The sequence below is a fragment of the Perognathus longimembris genome, chromosome 12 (genome assembly GCF_023159225.1).
Source record: "Perognathus longimembris pacificus isolate PPM17 chromosome 12, ASM2315922v1, whole genome shotgun sequence".
Lineage (NCBI taxonomy): Eukaryota > Metazoa > Chordata > Mammalia > Rodentia > Heteromyidae > Perognathus > Perognathus longimembris.
This window is the reverse complement of record NC_063172.1, coordinates 65,831,448-65,859,060: the sequence shown is the minus strand read 5'-3', so window position 1 is coordinate 65,859,060 and position 27,613 is coordinate 65,831,448. Positions and strand designations below refer to the sequence as shown.

Here is a 27,613-nt window from a genome sequence, read left to right as displayed (position 1 = left end):
AATAGACGAGATCTTGCGCCGACTTGACTCCCAGGCCGTCTGATTGTCCTCGGGTGAGGGAGGGCTGGGTGCGGGCGGCCTCCCGACCCCTTCCTTGCTTGGCTCGTCTGGTTGGGGGGTGCCTTCCCTATTTCTCCCACGGGTCAGGGGAGCGCGGGGGGCTAAAAACCCCGACACACTTGAAGCTTTTTTTTTTGGTAAGTAGCTTATTGGAGATAAGCGTCTCACAGACTTCCCTTCCCAGACTGGCCTTTTTACAGGCCACTGACACCAGGGAGCCACTGACACCCAGCTTCACAATTTTATTAAAAGTACAACAGAGGCCAGGGGTTACTGGCTCACGCCTGTAATCCTAGCTACTTAGGAGGCTGAAATCTGAGGACCAAGGTTGAAGCCAGCCTGGGCAGGAAAGTCCGTGAGACTCTCATCTCCAATAAACTACTCAGAAAAAGCCAAAGTGGCACTGTGGCTCAAGTGGTAGAGCACTAGGCTTGAGCATAAAAGCTCAGGGGCAGAACTCAGGCCCTGAGTTCAAGCCCTACGACTGCCACACAGACACACAGACACACACACACACACACACACACACACACCGGCACTGCTTTCGTTTCCTTTAAGATGTACAACCCCTCACTGAGCTATAGTTTTTTTCCCTTCTGACCCTTCTTATAAAATCCTTAACTGGACATTATTACTGCCTTTGGTGGGTGCATTTGTTCAGTAGACCTGTGTTGATTTGATTAGAAGGTGAAATGTTTATGGTTCTCCTAGATCTTTTTCCTCTCCATTCTTGGTTTAAAGGGACAGACAAGGAGAAAAAAATTATATATATATATATATATATATATATATATAAAACACAGTGACTGAAGTTTAGTAAACTAACCTGACTTTGATATCTCTGAGCCCCTGTGATAATGTGAAAACAGTCTAACGTCAAGAACAACTAAATAAAATTCATTATTAACAAAAGCAAACCTGTGTGGAGAGAGTACTCCGACCCTCAAACAGGGACGAGAATGCTAAAGACATGATCATCTTCACTCAGTCTTTTTTGTTGTTGTTGTTGTTTGTATGCTTTTTGTGTGTGTGTGTGTGTGTGTGTGTGTGTGTGTGTGTGTGTGTTTTCCCAGTCCTGGGCCCTGGACTCAGGGCCTGAGCACTGTCCCTGGCTTCTTCCCGCTCAAGGCTAGCACTCTGCCGCTTGAGCCACAGCGCCCCTTCTGGCCATTTTCTATATATGTGGTGCTGAGGAATCGAACCCAGGGCTTCATGTATACGAGGCAAGCGCTCAACCACTAGGCCATATCCCCAGCCCCCACTCAGTCTTTTTTTGAAAGCGCTTCATTTTTTGGTACCACCTTAACTTAGATGTACTTTGTTACCTCTTTGTGAGAGTGGGATGATTCAGCTATTTTTTTCAAATCCTGCAGAGAACATTATTTTATTTTATCTTTTTTTTTTTTTTTTTGTCAGTTGTGGGGCTTGAACTCTGGGTGGGCACTGACCCTAGCTTAATGCTAGGGCTCTACCCCTTTGAGGCACAGAACCATTTCCAGTTTTCTGATGGTCAACTGGAGATAAGAGTCTCACAGACTTTCCTGCCCAGGCTGGCTTTAAACTATGATCCTCAGATCTCAGCCTCCTGAGTAGCTAGGATTGCAGGTGTGAGCCACCAGTGCACGGCTACTTTATTCTTTTAAAAGTGTTTTTCCTAGGAAATTCAGTGTGCTAATAATTGGATAGAATAGTAAAAAGAGCCCTTTATAACATTATTTCCACATGGTCCATTTTTACTGATTTATAATTTTGTTTTGGAAGCACTTCAATGAAAACTTTAATTTTGAAAATTCCCTAATCAGACACAAAATTTGTATTCAGGTGCTTCAGTTTTAGTCAGGACCTGTATGAAAAAAATCCTATATTTACAAAAGAAACAGTATAGCAATATGATTTTTGTATCACTGGCGTAGAAGCCAAATATCTACAAACATTGTGTATTTTAACACGTAACACTTACATTAGCTCTTTGAACTGATTTGAGTTGTTTACTTTCTGTAAAAGACAACGATTCTTGTTTCCCAAAAGTTGGCCAGTGAAGTTTTCCGCATGTGACATCATTTTATCATTACTTGTAACTTGGTAAGCACCAATGGCCGATGCTTTTTATTCATAAAGCATTATTACCAAGACAGGCTCCGGAGGCTCACGCCTGTAATCCTAGCCTCTCAGGAGGCTGAGATCTGAGGATTAAGGCTCAAAGCCAGCCCATGCAGGCAAGAGACTTTTCTCCAATGAAGAGCAAAAATCTGGAAGTAGAGGTGTGGTTCAGATGGTAGAGAACCAGTCTTGAGCAGAAAAGCTAAGGGACAGTGCCAGTGTGCTCACTAACACCCACGTGCACGCCCCTCCTACAGAGACTCACAAACCATTATCATGTTGCAGGGAAACCACATTGCTGTGTTAGTCTTTCAGTTTCACTTCCAGAAGGAGGTGAAAGACACACGGAAAGAAAATCAGAATTATAAATTTTTAGGAGTATTTTTTACTCCAAGTGTCCAATAGCATAGAAAATTATATCTACTCATTAAACTCTTATTTGAATTTCATTTTAACTTATGAAAGTTGAATTCTCCTGAATTCTTATGAAAGTAAAGTTCTTCCGTGTTGTTCTTAAAATATGAACTTTATGTGTAAGTTGTACGGCCTTATTCAGGATAAGGCAGTTGAGCCCTGGATAACCTTACCTCAAGGAAAGTAACTTTGTGGGCACCCAGGCTTTAATTTGTCCTTGACAGTCTCAGACCACGAGTGAACATGAGCCAATCGTTTCCCTGCGAGGAGCCGCCAGCCTGGTATTTCTTCTAAATTTCCCACACAAGCAATTGTAAGATTCCATGGGGGAGTTACGGCTGTGGCTCTGATGAACACGAATTCTTGGCCCTTGCTGACCACAGATTATTTCTAGAGATTGACCCTGTTCTTTTAGAACATGCCTATGAAGAGTGAAAACAATGGAGAGGAAAACTAAAACCGTGACTACAGTTTATGGAAAAAAAAAACCTCTGTAGCCTCCACTTGGCATTTTTCTAGGTGTTTTTACTTGCAGCGAAGGAAAACCTCTTCATGGCAAGTAGGTGTCGCTGTGTCCTAGTTCTCTGACGGAGGGCATCGCCGCGGCTTGCTGAGCCTCTTGGTGACGCAGGCGGTCTCCTCAGAACCCTGGCGTTTCCCAGTATTTATTGTCTTTGTCTCATCATCTGAGATAGAAGGCATTTCCAGCTGAGGAAGTTGACTTCTTGTGGGCGCTGGGTTTCCTTTCCTCAAAGGCCAGGGGGGAATGCTGCTCCTAGTTTAGATCTCAAGTTTATTCATCTGGAAAGTGAAGGGCTATTTTTAAAAAAAAATAAGTTGGCATTTACCGGTTAGTTCTGTGATCTTTTTCTTTTTGTTGAAAACCTACAGTTATGCCAGCGCTAGTGGCTCATGCCTGTAATTGTAGCCACTCGGGGCTGAGATCTGAGGATTGCATTTTGAAGCCAGTGTGGCAGAAAAGTCCCTGTGAGACTCTATCTCCAATAAACTACTCAAAGCCAGAAGTGGCACTGTGGCTCAAGTGGTAGAGCAATCACCTGGAGCAAAAGAAGCTCAGGGACAGTGCCCAAGACCAGAGTTCAAGCCCCGGGACTGGCAAAAAACAAACAAAAAACCCTCCAAAAACAACCCCAAACAAAAACCAACCTATCTTCATCAGACACTGCAATATTATTTTCTCATAAATGCTTTCTTTCCTGGTTTTTGATTAAAGATTTTTGACATATGTACCTCATTTTATAAGCCTCCTCTTTTTGAGTTATGATAAATTCTGTTATGTGAAGTCTTCTGTAAATCTCACTTGAAACCTCTCATCTGTTTTTATAAACTAGAGAGTACACGTCTTATACGGTAAGGAAGGGCCAAAGGAACTGCCCCCCCCCCCCCCGGTATTCCAGACCTTTTTTGCGAGCTTCTTCATTGCCTATATCCTTGAATTAATTAATCAATTATTGGCCTGAGGCTTGAACTCAGGGCCTGTGCACTGTCCCTAGGCTTACTCTTCAAAAATAGGCCCTATACAAATGTTCACAACTGAAGTGTGATATTTAAAAATATCCCCCAAATGGAAGACCTTGTACAGAAAAAGGCCCCAAATACAATATGAATTATTTAAAAAGTCTTTGAGAAGGAACTTAAAAGAAGTAAAGGTGGTTGTTGATGATCTGAATAAAATAATTTGGTAAATTGTAAACCCCACTATAAATACATACATGTAGGCAAAATGCTAAACTTGTTTTGCCACACACCTTTAAAAAATAAAAAGACTTCTCTGTTTACTTTTTGTAAAGCTTCTTCTGTAGTATTCCGTAATGTCAAAGATCCTTTAGTTTGTAAAATGGCAACAAAATGCAGCAGAAAATCCAGTGGAAAAGTACTTTAGAATGAAGTGTTGGAAAGGATCTGTGAGAGTAATCAACATCCAAAATAAATGCTTCAGAATCTCCCTAATTTACTCTTAACTGTACAAAGCTGCTTCATGAGAGATCAAATTAGTCTTGAATCATAAATTGTAGGTTAGACTAGAGTATCCTTTCTGATGGTGGGACACCATTTTGTTTGTCAAACGGCATTGCACTCTTTCAGTCTAATTAGCCAATCCCAGGGCGAGTCAGAACGGGGATGCAGGTGCCGGCCTGTGGCTCACATTTGGAAGCCCAGCCGTTTAGGAGGCATAGGCAGGAGGATCGCGATTTGATGAATAGGATTGTGGTCCCAAGATGAAAAGCTTACATCCGATTCTAAAAAAGGACTGGGGACATGGCTCAAATGGTGGAGCTCGAATTCAAGTGCTGTGAAGAAGACCAAAAAGGGGGGAGGGAGAAAGAAAGAAGAAAGGAGGGAAGAAGGAAGGAAAGGAGAGAAGGAAGGAAGGGAGAGAAGGAAGGAAGGAAGAGAGAAAGGAAGGTAGGAAGGAAGGAAGAGAGAAAGGATGAAGGAAAGAAGGAAAAGCCGGGTGCTGGTGGCTCACACCTGGAATCCTAGCCTGAGATCTGAGGATTGTGGTTTGAAGCCAGCCCACCTGGAAAAGTCCCTGCGAGACTCTTATCTCCATTTAACCACTCAGAAAGCACAAGTGGAGCTGTGGCTCACAAGTGATACAGTGCTAGCTAGCACTGAGCAAAAGGAGCTTAGGGACAGAGCTAATGCCCGGAGCTCAAGCCTCACAACTGACACAAAATAAAAGCGAAAAAGAGAGCAAGGAGGGAAGGAGGGGAGAAAGAAAGGAGGAAAGAAAGCAAGGAAGCAAGAGAAGAGGGGGAGAAAGGAAGGAAGGAAGAAGAGGGAAGGAAGGAGGGAGGGACGGAGGGAGGGGAGGAAGGGTGATGTGAACAGTAGGCTTGTCATGTGGTATCACTGACACATTGTGTCCCTCGGAGCACTGTTGCAAAGGCCGTGGGATGTAGTTCCCAAGTTGGTTATATTGAAGAGCCATCTTCTTACTCTGAAGCCTTGGTACTGTCTAATGTGGAGAGATGCCAGTGGGAATGATACAGTGAAGTATCAGAAGGCTTGAAAGCAATCTTAGATTATATTAAGATACAGCCTGATTTGTGTGTGTGTGTATGTATGTGTGTGTGTGTGTGCACTTGTGCGTGCTGGTAGGCTGGGCTTGAATTCAGGGCCTGAACACTGTCCACTAGCTTGTGTGTGTGTGAGTGAGTGAATGAGTGTGTGTCTGTCTATATCTGTCTATCTATCTCCATCCATCCATTTTATTATTGTAATGGTGATATATAGAGTTGTTACAGTTACATGAGTCAGGTAATGAGTACATTTCTTTTTGAATGATGTCACCCCTTCTCTCACTATCTCCTCGTTTTTCCCTCCTGTCCCCACCCACAAGTTGTCTAGTTCATTTTCAACATAGTGTCTAGTGGGTATCACTGCTGAATTTGTTCACCCTTTAGCCCTCCATTTCTCTGCCCCACCCCCTTACCTTCCCATGACCATAGCTAAGATATGGAATCAGCTGAGATGCACCTCAGTGGACAAATGGATCATGAAAATGTGGTAAATAGGGGCTGGGGATATAGCCTAGTGGCAAGAGTGCCTGCCTCGGTATACCCGAGGCCCTAGGTTCGATTCCCCAGCACCACATATACAGAAAACGGCCAGAAGCGGCGCTGTGGCTCAAGTGGCAGAGTGCTAGCCTTGAGCGGGAAGAAGCCAGGGACAGTGCTCAGGCCCTGAGTCCAAGGCCCAGGACTGGCCAAAAAAAAAAAAAAAAAAAAAAAAAGAAAATGTGGTAAATACACACAATAGAGTTCTACTCATCCATCAGATAAAACAATATTGTACCATTCGTAAGGAAATGGAAAGATTTGGAAAAAAATCATATTAAGTCGAAGTAACCTAGACCCAAAGAAACGTAAGTTCATGGTTTCCCTCATTTGTGGTAACTAGAATGTACCTGTAAATCTACATGTAAATGCACTGGGTGGTTAAAACAAAACAAAACAAAAACACCTGATAAATTAATAGCTCTGTAGGCGCTCACAGGGTGAGACCAAAGGAGGATATTAGGCAGAAGTCCAATCGATATCTGCATATGATCATATAAAACAAGATTTATTGAAATCCACTCCAAGAATTGGAAATGGGGTTGTTTTATTTGTTGTTGTTTTTGTTTTCTTTTCCTTTATCTTGTTATCAATCAGGGCTGGTAGCTCCACTTCCAGCTTTTTAGGTGGTGAATTAGAGATCAGAGTCTTACGGGACTTTTCTGCCTGGACTTGCTTTGCACTGTGGTTCTCAGGTCTCAGGCCTGCTGAATTGTGAGGACCACGGGACTCCTGCCTGTAGTGATCTACCAACACTTGACTCCATCTGCGGTGTGTGTCGTGTGTGCTGGTCCTTGGGCTTGTACTCAGGGCCTACGCATTATTCCTGAGCTTTTGTGTTCAAGGCTAACACTCTACCATTTGGGCCACAGCTCTTTGGCTTTTTGGTGGTTAATTGGAGGTAAGAGTCTCCTGCCTGGGCTGACTTTGAACCTCAGATCTTAGCTTCCTGAATGGCTAAGATTATAGGTGTGAGCCACTAGCACCTGACTCCAATTGTGTTTTTTAAATAAATGGAGTCTTGTTTAGCATTAACTCTCAATAGGAAGGAGTGGAATCATGTTGATCAGAAAGTCTTGTTCGTGAGATTCAGGAAAAGAAGCCTTATTTCAGGAGACGTGTTGGTTCATTTGTTCATTTACTCATTAGTCAAAAGTGTGTGAATATGGACATGAGGTGAAATGGGAGGTGAATTGAAGTAAGTGGATTTTTTTTGGTCAGTCTTGGGGCTTGAACTTAGGGCCTGGGTGACATCCTTGAGCTTTTTCACTCAAGTGCTTTACCACTTTGAGCCACAGCTCCACTTCCAGTTTTCTGGTGGTTAACTTGAGATAAGAGTCTCGTGGACTTTCCTACCTACACTGGCTTTGAACTGCAATTCTCAGGTCTTTCTCCTGAGTAGATAGGATTAGAGGTGTGGGTCACCAGCACCCAGCCATGAGTGAGAAATATTTTAAACAGTAAATAGCTTCAGCCAAGATCAGAAATGTAAAAACAAAAACAAACCCCACAAAACAACTAACGATTCAGAGCTGCTGAATCATCTTCAGGGACATCAGGAAATGAGGCTAAAAGAGCAAGTGGGGCCAGGAGGGGCTCATGCGTTGCTCTGTCTCTATTCAAGACTTGCTGAGGCTGCACGGTGTGCCAGGCACGTGCTGGAGAAAGACAGCTTTCTCCTCTCCAGGAGCTTCAGGCATTGGGGCTATCGGGATGAAATAATTTAAGCTGCATATGAGAGGCAAGTTTACTCTGGTGGCTGTCAGAGGGGGAGTTCAAAGCCGGGAGTGCGATGAGACCCTGGGCCCTGGAGAGGATGGCAGCTGACAGAACGAACAGACACAAGAGACGTTCTAGACAGGGGTCTGGAAACGTAGAGGAGGCAGAACTCAGAGAGGGCAGGGAGCCGGTCACTGCTGGTCACGTCTTTCCTTCTGCAGCCACAATACACTGCGGTGCTGCTCTCTGTGTGTGTGTGTGTGTGTGTGTGTGTGAGAGAGAGAGAGAGAGAGAATAAAAATACACATTTTCCCCATGAGCATCACACCATATTTCTACTACAGTCAGGTTAACATTTGTCATGATTGACATATTAAAAATTAGGAAGAGGAATTAAATTATTTTCTAGGATTCCACCAAAACAGTTTCTTCAGTAAATTACCTCATATAGCTGTTGTGAAAATAACTACTAAGACTATATTGCATTCTTGAATTAAAAAAAATATATGTATATGTGGTTTGAAATATTTATAAATTACTAGTTTTGGTTGCCATTATTGTCTTTTAGGAGCAATAGAAGTAGAAAGGAAATAACAACTGCCTTCTAACGGAGAATGTATTACCAAATATCCCTTCCCTTCTGTCTCTCTCTACTCTTGTGTGGTGTCTCGTTTAAAGCTATTTTCTTACAATATGCAACAAAAGAGGTTATTCTCTTGATAATATGTCTAATAACAGGCAGTTTAGCAGACATTGTCAATACCTTCCAAATCTCAATTTTTTCTAAGTGAATATGTGTGAAGAACATTTTGTTACAATATATTTCTCTGTTTATAGCTCCCAGGTTAGCTATGTAAACTGACGGCAGCATCTCGTGCTATTGGCAGCCTTGAACATGGGCATATAACAGGGCATCTTTATTTCTTCCCTGTTCTAGTTTGTGTCAGGAGTGAGCTGACAAGTAGTTGATGAACGTCTGTGCCACGGAGCCCAAGGAGCCACAGAGACAACAAGATAACTATACTGCAGGAACTGTTCATCTGACGGAGGAGAGCAAGTTCTGAGATGCATGGACAGCGGTGATGGAAAGAGTGGCAGAACATCCCAGACGCATTTAATTCCCCAGACCTCAGTGTCGGTCCCAGTGCTCTTCATTGCCTAGGTATGGTCTACTTATGTGTGAAAACAGAAAACCAATCTTCAATATTCTGGGAATAAGACCCCATATTTTGGACTGGAGACACAGCTCAAGTGGTAGAGTATCATCCGTGAGCGAGAAGGGTCAGTACAAAGCCTCAAGTTCAAGACCCGTGTGCACACACACATGCACCATCATCTTCCAGGGTAAATACGATCTGATGAGGTATCTTCCAAATGTGTGTGTGTGTGTGAGAGAGAGAGAGAGAGAGAGATAGTGTGTGTGTATGTGTGAATATGAGATTCTTTCTGATATGCTTAGTAATAACCAGTAGGAAATGAAAGTTACAAAGTTTAAGTAGTCAGCTTTCCATAGCTATAACAAAGCACCTAAGGCTGTGGATATATAAAGAAAAAAGGGCTTCATGTAGCCCATGGTTTTGGAGGTTTGAGAGTTCGGTGCTGACATCCTCTCAGCTCTGATGTGTCACGTCATGCTAAGTGGAGATGCTACACATGAAAAGAAAAGATCGCACAGCACGACAGGAAAGCCGCGGAGACTCGGAACAGCCAGTCTTTCCCTTTTGACATCAAGCATCTTAAGGGAGTTAAGGGCCTAGGAGAACTGTTAACCCTTCCCAAGAGCCTCCCCCCAGCAACCCAGGCATCTTCTATTAGGTTCTACCTCTTTTGGTTTTTGTGTTTTGTTTCCACAGGTCCTGGGGCTTGAACTCAGGGCCTGGGTGCTGACGCTAAGCTGCTTTTACTCAAGGCTAGCACTCTACCATTTTGAGCTACAGCTCTACTTGCAGTTTTCTGGTGGTTAATTGAAGATAAGAGTCTCACAGACTTTCCTGCCCTGGGCTGGCTTTGAACTGTGGTCCTCAGATCTAGGAATACATGCTGAACCACCAGCTCCAGGCTTGAGTTCCACCTCCTAAAAGTCCCACCACCTCTCAACATTGCCAAACTCAGGACCAAGCTTTCAGCACACAAATCCTCTGTAAACTACAGCAATATGTAAAGTTGCTTCATGTCAAGAAAGAGGCAGAGTGCTAAGCTCAGGACTGTAGTCAGTGCTTCTTCATTCAGTAACGCTGCTCTTTCTCCTGTATGATTTGCATAGAGAAGAAGATGGACATTCTGATTATAATCTCCAGCTAGTACCTGGGCTGTGTTCCCTCATCAGCACAGAGCCAGAACCAGAGCAAGGTCTGGCACTGTCCTAGAAAGTGCTTAGAGTTATGAGGACCATTTCCCTTCCCTGCCTGGGCCTGTCCTCTTTGGGTTACAGAAGCCAACTGTGAGCGTCTTTTGGAGATGTTCTGGGCCAGTGACCTCAGGCTTCCTTAAAGCCACACAACTGCTGATCCATCCTGTGCAACCCATAAACCATGCTTATTAATGATGTGTATACGAATATAATGTGATATTACTTTAGAATGTGAGGCTAGTGAAAAGTGAACATTATAATTTAGAGTGCAAATCTTTAGTATAGTTGAAGGCAGAAATACTTAGAATTTTGGCCGGGGTTGGGGGGAGCCCTAGAAATACACATTTGAACTTTATGCTTTTAAAATGGCACAGGTAGTTTCTAAGGATCCTCCAACACCAGATTTCTTCCAGTTCAATGTGCCAAGTTAGGTGGTCCCTTCCCCTCCCTCCCTCTTCCTTCTCTCCCTCCCTCCCTCCCTCCCTCCCTCCCTCCCTCCCTCCCTCCTTCCTTCCCCTTCCTCCTTCCTTTCTCTTCCCTTTTGGTGACATAATAAGTTAAAAATGTAGTTTCAAGGTACTGGACCTGTGAAACAATGAAGCTATATTAAGAATAGTAACTCTAAGCCAGGAGCAAAAGCAGCCCAGGGACAGTGCCCAGGCCCTGAGTTCAAGTCCCAGAACAACAACACACACAAAAACCCGAAACCAAAACCCAAACAACACAAACCATACTAGTAGCTCTAGTATTAAAAGGTCCAGACAGGACACGTGAGGAAGGCCCCCCAATGAGCTGCAGCTGACGGACGTATGGAGCTATCAGCATTCCAATTCTGGCCACTGGGGATGGTGCTCTATATCTTGTGGCTCTTTGTAGAGATCTTTGGGTTCGTGGCATCTCCAGTCTGAACATTTTGGGAATATTACCTAGTAATTTAAGATTAACTTGGGCCTTAAACAATTACCAACGACCCTGTTAAAGTGTTTGCACAAACTCTGAAACTGGTGTTTCTTTGAAAGGGAACCCAAGTTACGCTTTCAAGTGTCTGGCGTGTTTATTTGATTAACCAATGTGGTGTGGTGAGCCAACTAAAAAAACAGTAAAAAAAAAATCAAGATTTGAAAGAACAGAAAAGCTGTCATGTCAATACAGGTTCCTCAATGTTGACAGAAGAGAATAAAAACATCTGGCCAGGAGACAGGAGTCTGTTTGCTGAGATGGCATGCTCTTTCAAATGGAAGTTGCTACGACTTGGAGCAAGAGCGATTCGTGTTTTTTATTATTATAAGTTTTTAACTTATCTTTAAGTAGTTGAACAAAAGGGTTCCCATTCAACATGTCAGTTTATGAGTACAGTGTATATTGATGGATGTCCCCCCTTCCCTTGTTCTCCCCTGTGTCTCTCAGCCCTGCTCATGGACATTGAATATTATGACGGTATGTGCCCAGTCTTCCTCAGTGAGGTTCATCTTGATGGCAACTGATCAGGGTTGCTATGGAGATGAGGCAGGAAGTGATTCAGAAGGTTTCCCAGAAAAATACTTCTTCAAATATTGATAAATCCCATCCACACGTGTTAGTCTAAGGCTATTGTTAGATGAACTGCATGTGGAAGGATTCCTAATGACTTTGTCTTTAGCCTGTGCCATTATAGGTATAAAGATGGAACTTCCGAATGGCATTCTGTATCCCAGAGGTAATATTACATACGCAGAGTGGATAGTTTTCATATTTAAGTATACATGAAAATCACTAGCAATGCTTATTACAAAAATTGTTATTATTACAATTCTGGGGGTCTGCAGACCATGGTTTTTGTTGTTGTTGGTTGGTGTTTTTTTTTTTTTTTTGCCAGTCCTGGGGCTTAAACTTCAGGCCTGACTGCTGTCCTTGAGCTTTATTGCTCAAGATTAGCATTCTACCACTTGAGCCAAAGCTCTACTTCCAGCTTTTTGATGGTTAATTGGAGATAAGAGTCTCATGACCTTGCCTGTTCAGGCTGGCTTTGAATGATGACTGTCAGGTCTCAGTCTCATGAGTAGCTAGGAATACAGGTATGAGCCACTGGTGCCAGACCATACCGTGTTTTAAGAGAGAATTAAAATGAAAGAATGGGAAGTGTCATGGTGGGGCGGAGGCGGGGGGGGGGCAGGGAGGTGAGGCTTTCCCGATAAATCATCTTTTTCTACTCTTTGGAAGACATCCCTTCAGCTTCAAAATGTTCAAAGATTCCTTGAAGAAGAGAAAATATGTTTTATCACTGTTTAGCTCCTATATCCGTGTGGGCAGCACTCCGAAGTTTCTATTTTAACCCAGAGCGTGTGTGTGATCTCCACGTGGGTCTGCTCCTGTGGAGGCTGGCCTTGTCTGTGGAAGGTCTACCTGCTGGCCCCGTCTGTGGAAGGTCTACCTGCTGGCCGCCTCTGTGGAAGGTCTACCTGCTGGCCGTCTGTGGAAGGTCTACCTGCTGGCCCCGTCTGTGGAAGGTCTACCTGCTGGCCCCGTCTGTGGAAGGTCTACCTGCTGGCCCCGTCTGTGGAAGGTCTACCTGCTGGCCTCGTCTGTGGAAGGTCTACCTGCTGGCCTCGTCTGTGGAAGGTCTACCTGCTGGCCTCCTCTGTGGAATGTCTACCTGCTGGCCGTCTGTGGAATGTCTACCTGCTGGCCCCGTCTGTGGAAGGTCTACCTGCTGGCCGTCTGTGGAATGTCTACCTGCTGGCCTCGTCTGTGGAATGTCTACCTGCTGGCCTCGTCTATGGAATGTCTACCTGCTGGCCTCGTCTGTGGAAGGTCTACCTGCTGGCCCCGTCTGTGGAAGGTCTACCTGCTGGCCTCCTCTGCTGTGCTGTTTGCTTGATGGTTCTCCCTTCCCAGAGCCATGTGCACCGTTTCCCTGTCAGCCTGTTCCACCTGCTTCACGCTTTGCCTAATGGTGGACTCCTGGCAATGCCTTTCTTCCAGCTGACCAGGGAAAAACACTTGGAGTCATCTTTGGTTCTTTCTTTCGTACTTCATATCTGATTGGCCAACAAATTCATTTTTCTCCACCTCTTGCCACATCCTAGTCCAAGCTTCCAACCCTCTCTTACCTGGATATTACAAGTCTCCCCATGCAGTCTCTCTGCTTCCATTCTTGTTCCTTTACCTGTTTCCAGCTAAAGTTTCTTGTAAAATTAAAATCACAACCTGTCTTCCCCCGGGTCCTATAATTATTCCTCAGTGTCATTCAATCAGAGCGGCAGAACTGAGATTGGTCTACAAAATTCAAAGTTCTCCGACGTTCCGTGTGTGTGCTCGCACACACAGTGCTAGTACCGGGGCTTGAACTCAGGTCCTCACACGCTTGCTTGGCTTTTTCACTGAAAGCTTGTTTTCTTCCACTTGAACCATGCCTCCACCTCTGGCTTTTTGTTGGTTGATTGGAGATTTTGGAAATGTCTGCCCAGGCTGGCTTTCAACCTTGATCTTTAGACCTTAGCCTGCGTGAGTAGCTAGGACTACAGGTGTGAGCCACTGGTGCCCCCATCTGACCTCTTTTCACACTTCCTCCGCGGGCTGGCTCTCCTCTAGGTCTCATGTCCTCTTCATTATTTCTCGAAGCTCGGGGCCTTTGCCCTGGGTGTTCTCTTACTGGGCTAGTTGCCTGGAATGCTCTTCCTTGGAATTTCTGAATAATTAATTGCCTTCCTCATCAAGTCTTTACTTAAACCTTACCTTCTCTGAGAGAAACTCTTATTGTTTTATTTATCTAAGGTTTGACCCTCGTCCCTTTCTACCCCTGCTGCATCTCTACTACAATTTCCCAATTTTGTTCTCCTTACTTCTCTCCTACTAACATAATGGATTGTTTATGTAGTTTTTTGAAATGAATTGGCGGATTGATTTAATATTTATTATTTTTCTTTTTCCCACCCTGTAATATAAGTGCCATAGGAGAGCCATTTTTGCCTACTTTGTGATATGTTTCTAGTACTTATTATCCTTTGTTTTTGAGGTGAGGGGTTCTCACTGGGCCGCCGACACTGGTCTTGAAATCATGACTCTTCAGCCTCAGCCTCCTCAGTGGCTGAGAGTAGAAGTGCTTGCCTGTTTATTCCCATGTTTTACAATTATTACCACCATAACTGGCAAATTTTCGAGGGGCTATTTTTGAGAATAGAGCCTATGCCTTCTCATATAAGCTATACCCTCCACCTTGTATCTTGGACTTGTAAAGGTAGTTGGTAGACACCAGATGCTCACATTGAAATTCTGTATCATTTAAACTAAATCTCCTACGCTGGGCATGGTGGTTTAAGCCTGTAATTCTAGCTACTTGGGGATCAGAAGTCAGAGATGGTGGCTCAAAGCCAGACCCAAGATTCCATCTCACTGGTGGCTGGGGACAGTGGTGCATACCGGTTAACCTAGCTACAAGGAAAGTACAATAACTGGACACAGTGGCGGTCCCCTTACCATCCCCAGCAACACGGAGAAGCACAAGTAAGAGTCGTGGCTCAGCCCAGCCCCGAGTATAAAGTGAAACCCTAACTCAAAGATAACTAGTGGAAAAAGGGGTTACAGGTAGGGTTCAAGTGGTAGAGTGCCTGCCTAGTAGGTGTAACACCCTGAATTTAACCCCTAGAATTATCACCCCCCTCCCCCATTCCTAGTTCTTCCTGCAGCTCTCGATAAAATAACCACCTTTCTTTTCCAAATAACTTGACTATTTTATGTGCCTCACTTGATTCGTCTGTGTACCTCATGTAAGTGGAAACATTCAGGATTTGTCTTTTTGTGCCTGATCACTTAATATAATGTCTTCACGTTTCATCCATGTTATACTCAGAATTTCCTTCCTTTTCAAAGATGAATACTATTCCATTTTATAGCTATAACCACCTTTGTGTGTTCCTTCATTCATCAGTGGATACATGAATCTTTCTCATCTTTTGGCATTGTGAATTATGCTATGCTATGATAAACACGGTTTGAGTTTCTTCTTTAAATTCTTGTGCCCTTCCCGTCTTTCCGTTACATACTACCATTTATTGCAGCTAACGTATGCATCCAAGATACATTTAATTTCCTGTTAGGCTTTAACCTCTTACAATCGGGGCCCATGATTTCATTCATAAGTTACGTACCGAGCACTGCCGAGTATTGAGCCTTACGCTCGGAACTCAGAACGTGGAGAAGCGTGGTGCAGGATGAACATCCTCCAGCTACAAGACCCTCGTGGGCTTAGGAGATTTGTCTTGGTTGTTGTGTCTAATACACTGTCGTGTACATCATACCTGCTTAACAAGTACTGTTGACTTACGGACTGCGTGCATCCTCAGGGGCTACGGAGAGCGTCCTGTCAAGTATTGATTGGCAGTAAACCAAACCAAACCTGTGGGTATCTTTGCACTCCTGAGCATCAAACTCAGGGTCTCACAGATGAGTACTCACTCAGAGAGCCACAAACCAAGCCTAGTGAAAAAAAAAAAATACCTGAAAGGCGCTAGCTCTGTGAGATAAGGCATCATTCTTTGCGTGTGCCGATACTGGGGCTCTAACTCGGCCCCACACTCTGATTTGGTTTTCTTCCTTACAACTGGTACTCTACTACTTGAGCCATACATCCGGTTTGGTATTTTGCTGGTTGATTGGAGATGGAGTCTTCTGGACTTTTCTGCCTGAGTTGGCTTTGAACCTTGATCTTCCAGGTCAGGCCTTAACATGTGTGAGTTGCACACGCCTTTCTTGTTTTGTTCAGTTTTGTATCTATTGCAGATAGGATGGTGCCGGGCACACAGTGTGGGCTCAACAGTTTTCAGATTCATGATGATACCAGAACTCTTTCTAATGAAATCCAGTAGAAGTTAGGTCTTAATACCCATGTGTTAGGAATGGAAAAATGGAGGCATTTAAGAAAAGTCAGAAATAAGTGACCAGGTCAGGAATAGAACCTGGGTCTCCTGATCTGCAATCTGATGTGTTCTGTCCTTGATCACACTAGTGCATAAAATTAGAACCGATGTCCCACCTTGCTGTGAAAGATGTGAACTTTAATTAAGTGTAATCACACATGGTATGGAGAAGGTTTAAGACCATTAAATTTCCTAAAAATGATAATGAATCAGATTCTAAAATAAGCGTGTTAAATGCTATTCTTAAATTAAAAAGATAGTAGCATATGATGATGAATTGCCTTTCTGTGGTGAGGGCCGAGGTGTTACTGTGTCTCCTGCTTGGGAAGACCTTGGAGGCTGTCTGGCTTCATATATCATTTCTCTGCTCATTTAGCTCAATCCCATCCTGGGGTCTCAAAATGGTGTCCAGTTCTTGCCTGTCAATGAATGATTTAGGCCTTTTCTATGTTTGTGGGCAACTTGGTTTGGAAACATGTAATCCTATGTTATACAAGTTAAAGTTCACATCACTTTATTTCATTAGGAATTCTAGCTAAATTTTTTATGAGGAAGAGTTTGGAGCTTTTAATTATTGAAACATTTTTGGATTGTTTGGATTGTAGAGCCAAACTCTTTTAAATGAAACCTGTAATATTTGAAATACATACATTCACTTTATTATAAGCCTAAGTCAAGCATATATTGAAAAATCCAGGAGGGCACAGACTAAATTCATACCCAATCTTAGGTGAACAGTGTTGGAAACTATTATTAGTTCACTACTGGCAGTAAGAGAACAGATAGTTTTAATTTATAAGGAAATTATTTATGTAGATGTAATGAGTTGGACATTTCAAGAAGAGTGAATTGAGCAGAAAGTCTTCTGGAGAATTTGAAGAAAATAGGATGAGCTCTTCAATCCTGCCAGTGCGGGGTTCCCAAATTATAAAGGATTCGGACAGCACTGGAAAGAGAATGAGGCTAAAGGTCAGGCCAGTTGCCCTCGTTGATTCTCAGCCTTTCTAGATAAGGGATGTTTTGCTTTATGACAATAGGAAATGTCAGATGTCTGCAGACTTACTGTAATTTGACATAATAATGCAGATATTCCACCAGTGGTATTTGTGTGTTTCCCATGGAAGCCTTTTCTAGAGTCCAGGTGAGATGACCACTCGTGGCCCATGAGGTTATGTCTTCCTTACCGACCTTATCTGGTTTTGGTGAAACACTGATAAGTATGTGTTGTAACAGGGATGGCCAGAGGAATAAAGAAGAGTCATGTACTGAGTCCAGAGATGTCAGTATGGGCTTTGCCCCAAAGGAGTTGTCATGGTGATTGACTCGACATGTGCTGTTTCCCTTATTTATGTTCCACAGTATGACTGGAGCTCTCCCTACAGAGGGCTAGCCTTCCTCCACACACAATCGTGCAGTCGTGGTGTTATAAAAGAGCAAGAGACCCTCTCTGTTAACCAACTCATCCCTGATCCTGCCAGACCATGATTAGGGTTCATGAGAAGAGAGCACAGCAATTTCTCATTGGCATCCTTCAAAAGAGAGTTTGATATTTGGCAGTACAGATGGAGAAGTTAGGGTAGAGAGACTGAGGTTGGCGGTGAAGGCGAATGGGAAGGCACATCTACAACCAAGCACTCCCCCCGCCAACTAGGACTAGGAAACAGAAACAAATGCCCTTGATAATCCTATCCTCTATTCATAGGAACAAGAGTTAACTCGTGTATGATGCTTTAAATGTTGCACCTCATTAAATTCTCACAGTATCTCCAGGAAGCAGGCAATATGCTCTAAGTCGCTTTATGGCTCAGAAAACCAAGATCTGGAGGGAGTATGTGACTTTCGAAAGGCGTACCAGCAAGAAAGGATGACTCTACAAATCAAACAGGTGTGATCTGACTCTAAAACCATTGTGCCAGTCTTCATCTTGTGAATATAGCATAGCCTTTGCACAACCCTAGAACTTCCCAAAGCAAGTCCTCACGTCTGTATTGCTTCTCTAAGATCAGACAGACGACTGGTGCTCTGGTTGAGGTCTGAGGTGGTTCCGAGGCTCATGTGTTGCAGCTTGCTCCTAGCTGGGGATGCTACTGGATCATGAGGCTGCGCCGTCACCGATGGGTTAATCCACCGATGGATTCAGAGCTGGACGGGCCACCCCGACTCCTTCCTGTGTCTGTCTGCGGTGAGACTGCCCTGCCGTGAGGAAGTTGCTCCCACCAGGCCCTAACCCCAGGATGCTTCTGCCTTGTCACTGGCCCGAAAGCACTGCAGCCAGCGGCTGAGGGCCGAAACCTCTGAAACACCGGGCACACTGACCCTTCTCAGTTACTCATCCCAGGGAGAGGAACGCGAACAGCTAGCCAGGTCACTTTCGCACCTCCCTTTAGAGGAGTTTGGCAGAAATGATGACACGATGTGAATTCCAAACATGTGAATTCTCTACTTGATGAGACTCTGTTTATAGAACATGTGGGCCCCTATGGCACAGTATGGGTGGGGCCACTGTTAGAAGAGAGAAATGTGCCACATCTTTATTTTTACAGCTCCAGATATTCCTGTGCCGTTGTCATCTCGTTGTTACTTTAATATCGCCGTCAATCACGTATACATTACAGCAAAACATACCTGACGTGCTCATTAAAACAAATGCCACATTTGCATAATGCCTGTCAATACAGGGATCCACGCGCCCAGGCAGCTGGCACGCTGGCCAGGTCCTCGCCGGCGGCAGCGTCCTGCTCCATGCCCGCGCGGCCCAGGAGCCTGCCTGGACCGCCAGCCTGCCCCGCTCGCTCTGCTTCCCGCAGGAGAAACATCTGGTCTTCCTAATTGAAAGGTTGCAGAGGAGGATGGAGGAGCACTCCATCGGACATTAAAGCTTGGCGTGAGAAAGCGCCCTTTCTAGGGGGAGGACGTGGTGTTACTACCTAGGAGTGAGGCCCAGGGTGAGCCTCCAGGAGGAGCCAGCATTTGACAGGACGGCGCGTTTATTGGAAGATGGGGGTGATTTAGAGCTGCACTTGAGGGTGGAATGAAACCGTAGTGAACAGGCAAGACTGTCTAGGGTAGGCAGGGGGGCTGCCCAGAAACGGGGACAGGAAGTCTAGGGGTTGCTTCCTGGTCTCCAAAGCGCTCTCAGTATATGGTTGCATTTGCTCATGGAGACCTCCCACGGGGAGAGAGCGGACCTCCTCTTGGACAGGACTCCAAGGCTGGGGGGGGGGTGGGGGCACCCGATGGAGCTCACACTGACAGGAAATCTTGAAAGGGAAAATGAAACTCAGCATTCCCAGTTCTGAAGACGAAACAAGAGGATGTTCTAACAGGTGTACAGAGAATTGTCCTCCTTTTTAGGGAGAGGACGTCGGAAGCTGAGATTTGCTGCAGGACCTAAAAGGATTCCTCATGGCAAATAAACCTAAGCAGAAGGGCCCAGGCCGGGAGAATGGGAAACGAGACAGCAGTCACTTTGGGAGAGTTCTGTGCTGAGCACATTCTACCCATGAAGTGCCAGTTATCTCCATTTGAAGGCTGGCTCGACAAGGGTGGGTGGGTGGGTGGGCGGGTTGGAGAGTGGGGAGGTAGTGGGGTTCTGGGTTGGATCTCCTGCGGGTGATGGTAACAAGGCGGCTGCGGCAGGTACAGGAGCATGGGGAGGGCTGGAGTGGGGGTTCAATACCACCAGACCACTGTGCAGCTGCCCTGTCAGGCACACGGAATACTTTTACTGCCGCAGTGGCGCGGGGGGCGGGGGGGGGGGAGCCCCATGTTGTGGGTGGGAAGGAGATTCATGAACATCAGAGCTTCCTTCCAAAATGCAGCCTCAAACATTTAACAAGTGAAATGCTGCTCTGGTGACTCCTTTAATCAGCGGGTTCATTGGATATTTGCAAGGTGGCTCCAGCTTGGTACAGAGTTGGAGGGTGATGAATAAGTAAAAGGAAGGAGACTTGTGTCAAGGAAGATGTTTTTGGAGTTGTGGGTGGCTGAATTCCTAAAAGCATTTATCGAGACAGGAGGGTAAGAGGCTCACTGGGACACAGACAGCCAGGCAGAGGTGTATAACCCGCCATTGGTGGCTCTGCTCCTGTAGCCGCCCTGTTCATTCAGGGTGGGGACAGGCCTTGGGGAGTTTGTTGTTGGGCTATCTCCCTTTTTGTGGACTCTGTTGAGTCGTTGCCTCCTTTCAGGTCATGCTATGCTTTGGTGTGCATGGATTGGCTCTCCTCTACGTTCTGCTCAGATCTGGATGTTTTTCATGGAGGCCTCTTCCCCAACTTGGAACCACAAGTTCCAGGATCATTTTGTCCTGTTCCAGGAGATGCCCGAGTCAAGCTTCAAAGCGACTCCACTATGTTCCCAACTGGGAGAGAGTAAAATAAATGTGCTGTCCTATCTAAGCAAGGTCCCCCAGCTCCTTCCGTTGGTTTGAAATGATTAAAAGACCTTTGCGCTCTAATACCTGACACCGTCTTTTGGATATTGAATATATTCTATGTATGTTTATGGTGGCCACCAAGTACCCGGAGTATTGGCAATAAGGCAGTTTCCTGTAGTCAGTGGGTTTTTTTTTTGGCCAGATCCTGGGAATAGGATATTGTAATGTGTCCTACACTTCTGAGGGCTACTTCCCCTAGAAGTGTAGAAATCCACTGTATCTTTTTAAATTTGTTTCTTTTTGATACAAGGTCTTGCTATGTAGTCCAGCATGGCCTTGAATTTGTACTCCTCCTACCTTAGCTATCCAACCCAGTTCAATCCTCAGTAGCTTTTTTATTTTTTATTTTTGTCAGTGGTGGGGCTTGAACTCAGGGCCTAGGTGCTGTCCCTGAGCTCTTAATCTCAAGGGTAGCACACTACTACTTGAGCCATAGCCACTTAGCTTTTAAAAAATTCAATTAACCAAGTTGTTAGGGTCTTTCACATAATCTAATTTTCAGATTCAAATTTTCATCTCATTATTTATTTGTGTTTTAAAAGACACAACTCATTTGAGCGTTCCTTGTTTTTCCTAGGGGAGTCGTGGAGTTTGAACTCCCAACCTCCAAGTGTTCTGCCACTTGAGCCATGCATGCCCTTAGCCCTTTTTGCTGTAGATCCTCTTTCAGATAGGGTCTTGATGTTGCTTGGGTTGGCTTTGGGCTATGAGTCATCCTTACTTTGCCTTCTGCAGAGCTGTGATTACAAGTGTGCGTCACTGCACCTACTTTTGTTTTTAGTCTTAACCGTCTTTGCTCAGGCTGCTTTGAACCATGATCCGCCAACCATGTAACTGGGATCTTAAATGTGTCTCACCATGCCTGGACCCCCAGAGCTCTTAGGATTCCCTTTATCTAAGATTCTTTTAGGATGAATTGATAGGTGAAAATTGGTTGGTTTTAGTTATTTATTTTGGCTGTACTGTGATTTGAATTTAGGGCCTCCTGCTTAATGGGTAGGCACTCTTCCATGAACTCATGCCTCTAGTCCAGTGTTAGTGTTTGGAAGCTTTACGATAATAGCCCATTCTAATCTTGCTTCTGAGCTCATCACTGTGCTGAATAGTTTAAGATCCCCAATACCCTTCAGTTGCTGAACGATGTTAAACTCTCCATCCAAGGGAATATTTACCTTAGTTTCTGTCATATTACATCCTGATTTTCCTTGCACTTAATGTGCCTTTTTTCCTTCTCAGTTCTACACTTTTGTACTTACTGGTTAAATGTTGGAGCTCCCAGATGTAGAATCTCTTTTTTTTCCCCAATTGTATACTCACTGCATTACCCCTGGCTTTAGTTGTCTTCCACATACCAATGATTATGAAGTGATAACCCCAACTCAGATCCCTTCTTATTCTTTACCTCCTGAATATCCATTGAAGTATTATAGAACATGCCTAGCTTAATTTTTCTAAAATTGGACTGAGCTTTCTTCTACACCTCTCCTACACTGACTCTATTCCAGTGTTTTCTATTTCAGCCAGTGGTGTCACCAGCCAGTCACTTACATGGGCCATCAACTTGGAAGCTATTCTTGACTACTCATTCTCCCTTTTCCTCATCACACTAAGGTGCTCCTATTGTTTTTTTTTTTATCACCGGTGATAATATGAATGATAGCTAAAATTCAGTTTGAAACTTAATCTTCAATACAACAAAGCTAAGAAGTATGACTCTAGGAAGTGTCTGAGTCATGAGATCTTTTCCCTCATGAATGGAATTAAATGCCCTTATGAAAGGGCATTACAGATGAAGATTTCACTCTTGTTTTTCCCCCTTTCCCACAATTTGAGGACACAATGAACTTTCCCTTGGAAGGATATAGCAATAGGATACTATCCCGGAAGTGGAGACCACACCATTTCCAGATATCAAACTGGCTGATTTATTCATCTTGTATACCTAGCCTTCATAACGGTGAGGAATAAATTGCTATTCATTACAGATTATCCAGCCACAATTATTTTGTTAACAAGGCATAAGTGGGCTGAAAATTATTTAAGTAGTTCTTAATTTATCCTCTTATTGTCATCTTCATTTTCATCACTTACCATCTGCCACCTGGGCTACTTCAGTGGTCTACTGAGTAATCTCCATGTCTTCGCCCCAATCTTCAATCCAAACTTCTGTCCATGCAGTGAGCTTTCCAAAAATGTATCTCTGATCATAGTAGTCCTTTCTTTTGGTAGATTAAATCCTATTTCTCTTAGGGTAAATATCAGAATCTCTGAGTGACCCATAAGGTGTGATCTGGCTCCTACTTAGCTAACTTCATTTTCCTTGTATTTCCTCTCTCTCTCTGTTTCAGATACACTAACTGGAGTCACACACCTCTACCCTTTAGTTCATTTCTCATTTATTAAAGGAGAGGAACTTACTAAGGGAAATGAAGTGGCTTTCTGAAGGCCAAGGCAGTGAGTGTCCTGTCTTCCAGGTCAATGATTTTTCTAGCACACATCCTGCACTGCTTTAGTTCATGTTATCCTCTTCTGGTGTGGCTGAGAGGCCCTTAGAAGTGAGGGAAACAAGTCACGTGTGACTGCTTATTCAACTCCAGTGGGACCATTGATTTAAATTAATTAAATTCTTTTTTAAAAGTCAAAGATATAGTCCGTGTCTGGTAAAGCTAATAATAATCTTTCTTCAGATGAGAAGTCTTTATCTTTGGTCCATGAAGTCCTATTTGAAAAATGCTCATGTATTATCTGTGGCTAATGATAGGATGGTAATGTGAAATAAAGATTAAAGGTCAGTTGTCAAATGTAGCTATTAGCCAAAAAACTCTTCCTGATAGTGTTTTTTTGAAACCTTTTGAGAGCTGACATGGTTGATGAACAAACTTAGAGCCATGACTCACCCGAGCCTCCTGTTGGACAGTGGCTTCCTTGCGTAGCAGCCTGAATGTGTTCAAATCCTGAGCTGTCAGCCATTCCTTTGTTAAACTGCCTGAGAATGCACTTTGTCATGCGATTATGGATGGCCAGTCAAAATGACAATGTTCATTGTGAAAAGCTTTGGGGTCAATTATGGGAAAGTACTTATGCATTAATTTCCCTTACTGCCACAGAGACCCAAGTTAGTTGCTTTTACTGAGTTGGGAAGATATGGCTAGTCTGTGAGAACGATCTTTCGGTCGGAGATGATGAAGCGATCATTGTGAGCAGTGTAATGGGTGTCATCTTGTCAGAAGCCGAGCTGCATTCACTGAGACTGCGCTTAGCTAGGCATTGAAGAGGAAAGCATTTTCAGTTCTTTTGTCCTCCAAGACCTTTTAAAGTTTTAGAATTTGAGAAGCAAGCATTAGAAATGACCCACCCAGAGTATTTTTCAAGTTTACCCAAGATTACCATGGCAACTAAATTACTGCATGACTAAAGGAAGCGCATTTAATATTTTTCAGCTTATGTGCAAGTTGCTGTTTGTTAAAGAGGAAATGTGCAGGGTTGAAACTATCACGCTCTTTGTAAAGGAAGAGAACAAGGGCTCTCTGAAGGGGACGTGTGCCTTCTCCATGCATCTGCAGGGACGTGCCTGGTGATGCCCATAGAATGGAATTGTTCAAGAGCTATTGCGCTTTGCACAAGAAAGCCAGGAAAGCAGTTTTACTAGGGAGGATGCAGTTTTGTGGTTATCTGGTAGTAGACTTTCTAAAAATAAAGTTTATGTCTACCTTTATTATATGCATTGAATTTCCTGTCCTAATGGGTGCTTTACAAAATAATTGGAATAATGAAGCAAAGTCAAGCCTTGCTCCATATTTCCACATGATCTCATATCATTGACACCATGAACTTAAAACAAACACCCAGAAATTTGTTTTCTAACGGTTCTTCATGGTAAAACGTAACCTCAAGGTGCCAGGAGGTTGTTTGTGGCTAGGTATCTGTCTTCCCACAGGTAGACTACTTGCTATATCCTTCCATGGGATTTTCTTAGTGCTTGTTCACCCGTTTCTCCTCCTCCTCCTCCTCCTCCTCCTCCTCCTCCTCCTCCTCCTCCTCCTCCTCCTCCTCCTCCTCCTCCTCCTTCTCCTTCTCCTTGTTTTCCTTCTCCCTCTCCCCTCTCCCTCTCCCTCTCCCCCTCCCCTCCCCCTCCCCCTCCTCCTCTTTTGGTCTTGCAATCTTTTGTTGTAATTCTTCCTCTTCTTCTAAGGATGGCACTCTGATTGAATGATCTCAGTTAGCCTCAGCTTTCTCCTTGAAGTCTCCATCTTTAAATATAGTTATATTTAGGGTTAAGACTTCAAATCATGAATTTTATTGAGGCACAAGTAAATCTACATGTTGTAAATAAGATGCCAGAGCTAAAGTCTTGATGGAACACAGATCAGTCATTTGAGTGCCATAAAATGACAGTCAGTATCATGCTGACCTTTAATGTGAAGTAATATGCATATATGTGCATATGTACATGCATGTGTGTATACTTGTTATTTGAGAATCTCTTTTAGGCAGGAGTGGATGTTTAGCTTTTCCAATTCTTTTAGGTGTTAACAGGAAATTTGTCCTGATATTGAAGCATTTTTTAAACATACACTTAAGAAACTCTTTACCTAGCTATGCAAAGTGGTGTCAGCTTAACCAGGAGGGTTGTGAAGATAGTGCGCGTGGTCCGTGCCATCCCCTCCGGCGTTCTCTTCCACGTCTCTCTTCAAGATGCCGAGTTCTGTTTTCACATATGTACATTTTTTCACAGTGAATGTTCTCTATTTTTTTTTTTTTTTGCCAGTCCTGGGGCTTGAACTCAGGGCCTGGGCACTGTCCCTGAGCTTCTTTTGCTCAAGGCTAGCACTCTGCCACCTGAGCCATCAAGCCACTTCTAGCCTTTTCTGTGTATGTGGTACTGAGGAATCGAACCCAGGGCTTCATGCGTGCTTGGCAAGCTCTCTACCACTAAGCCACATTCCCAGACCAATGTTCTCTATTTGTTTATTACAAGTTGGTTCAAAATGATTGTTTTTAATCAAGAAGACGAGACCTTTATGCCTGTAAAAACATGATCTTCATTATTTGGGGTTAAGAATTAGAAGATACTGGGGGCTGGGAATATGGCCTAGTGGCAAGAGTGCTTGCCCTCCTATACATGAACCTAGGTTTGATTCCTCAGCACCACCTATATAGAAAAGGCCAGAAGTGGCTCTGTGGCTCAAGTGGCAGAGTGCTAGCCTGAGCAAACAGAAGCCAGGGACAGCGCTCAGGCTGTGAGTTCAAGTCCCAGGACTGGCAAAAAAAAAAAGAATTAGAAGATATTTTTACAAATTGAACAGGTAGACTGATGGTTAAAATAATACTTATTGCTTAGTCTAAGGTTCTAAAGCCTATTTTTTTCACAAGAGGAAATCTTGCTGCGATACCTAACAAATAAGATAGAATTCTTTCTGGCTGAAGTAGGTGGAGATAGTGAGATGAGCATAAGAAAACAACAGATAGAAAGGGGCAGAGCATAGAGGAGCGCGAAGCAGACACCAAACCCACACTGACTTTCAGCCACCTCGAGCACCGCTTAAAAAGCTACTGACTTGATCTACCATGTAATAAACATTTCATGAACTCCTGGCACAGTTCTGGTGGCTTGTGCCTGTAATCCTAGCTACTCAGGAGGATGATAGCTGAGGATTGCTGTTCAAAGCCAGCCTGGGCGGGAAAGTCCATGAGAATGATCTCCAGTTAACGACCAAAAAAGCCACGAGTGGAGCTGCTGCTCAAGTCGCCCTTAGCAAAACAGCTCAAGGACAGCATTCAGGCCCTGAGATTAAGCCCCAGGACCAGCACGAAAATCTAAATAAATAAATAAATAAACAGGTCAACTGGGGGAATAAATGAATTAACTAACTGGTAATTGTAAATAAGCTGAATAAAGTCTTACAGTGGTTATCTTTGTTGCTGAGCTGAATGAGATACTAAAATCCAAATATAATTGGATTTTGAGAAATACACTGGTAAAAAGCATCAGTTAATACTGAATGTAACAACTGAATTGTGTTTTAAAGTTATTTTACAAGGTAAAAATGTATACAGATAGAACTTTTCTACTTATAATAATTAAAAAGTGTCAGAACATATCTATCCATCCATCTATCTATCTATTGTCTATTTCTGTATTCCCTAAGTCCATATCACCCTCGTTTGGTAGCTATATACGGTCTGTCCCCTTTTATGGACAAGAACTTTCTCTCCTTTTATATGAAATCTCTACACAAAAAGACTCGACTCACTCTTTATCCATCCAGCCATGTTTGGCTAAGCTATGGGTGTACTGCATTAGGTAGAGGAACTAGGTGCTCTCATCCTGAATGGGAACTCATGGGTCATAACTGTAACCTTAGCTACTTAGATGAGTAAGCTCGAATGGCTCAAGCTTTGAGATCAATGGGATCAGAAAAATGAGCTAGATTAAATGTCAAAGCAAAACAAGTAAAACTGGCTAGCAATAGGGCTAGTGCAATGATAAAGCACCCAGCCAGCAAGCATGAGGTGTTAGGTTTGAAGGAAAGACTGGAGGAGCTGGGCAAACTATAGAAATATCTGGGCTCCGCTCATCACTGTAGTTTTCATTTCTAAGGTGTCTCTCTAATACATTGCAGAAAAGCAGAGCTAGATCTACTGTTCTTTTGTTTGCATGCTAGAATTTTCCCGTGAAAATTAAAGTTGAAAGTTAGTCGAGTATGCAGTCAGACATTCGGAGTGAGAGGAAGCCTTGTACTTTTTCAGCCTGTCTACATCTAGCCCACGTTTTAAGCAGTCCTGGTGTACAGTGAACAGAGGTCAGAGTTGGGGGTTGTTTACAGACTCAAGGATATAAGTATGTTTCAAGGTATTCAAAATACCAAAACCCCTTATGTTTTAGATGCTGATACTGTCATTGAAATTAGCAAAGATCTCAGGGCTCTCTCTCTCTCTCTCTCTCTCTCTCTCTCTCTCTCTCTCGTTCAGGTCATAGCTTGGATGCAGTATGGCTTGTGCTTCTAAACCATGTTTGGTATAGGCAAAGGCAGAGCTGATTCGTTAAGATGAA

The 27,613-nt window shown here is 43.8% G+C and overlaps 1 long non-coding RNA gene across 1 annotated transcript; it reads right to left on the bottom strand.

The window, feature by feature from the left end:
* Positions 1–1,751: 1,751 nt before the first annotated feature.
* Positions 1,752–26,300, bottom strand: LOC125360790. The gene is made up of 3 exons (XR_007212808.1): positions 26,159–26,300; positions 12,280–12,291; positions 1,752–1,762 (listed from the first exon to the last, which is right to left on the bottom strand). It is a non-coding gene; the product is annotated as an uncharacterized LOC125360790 (long non-coding RNA).
* Positions 26,301–27,613: the final 1,313 nt, after the last annotated feature.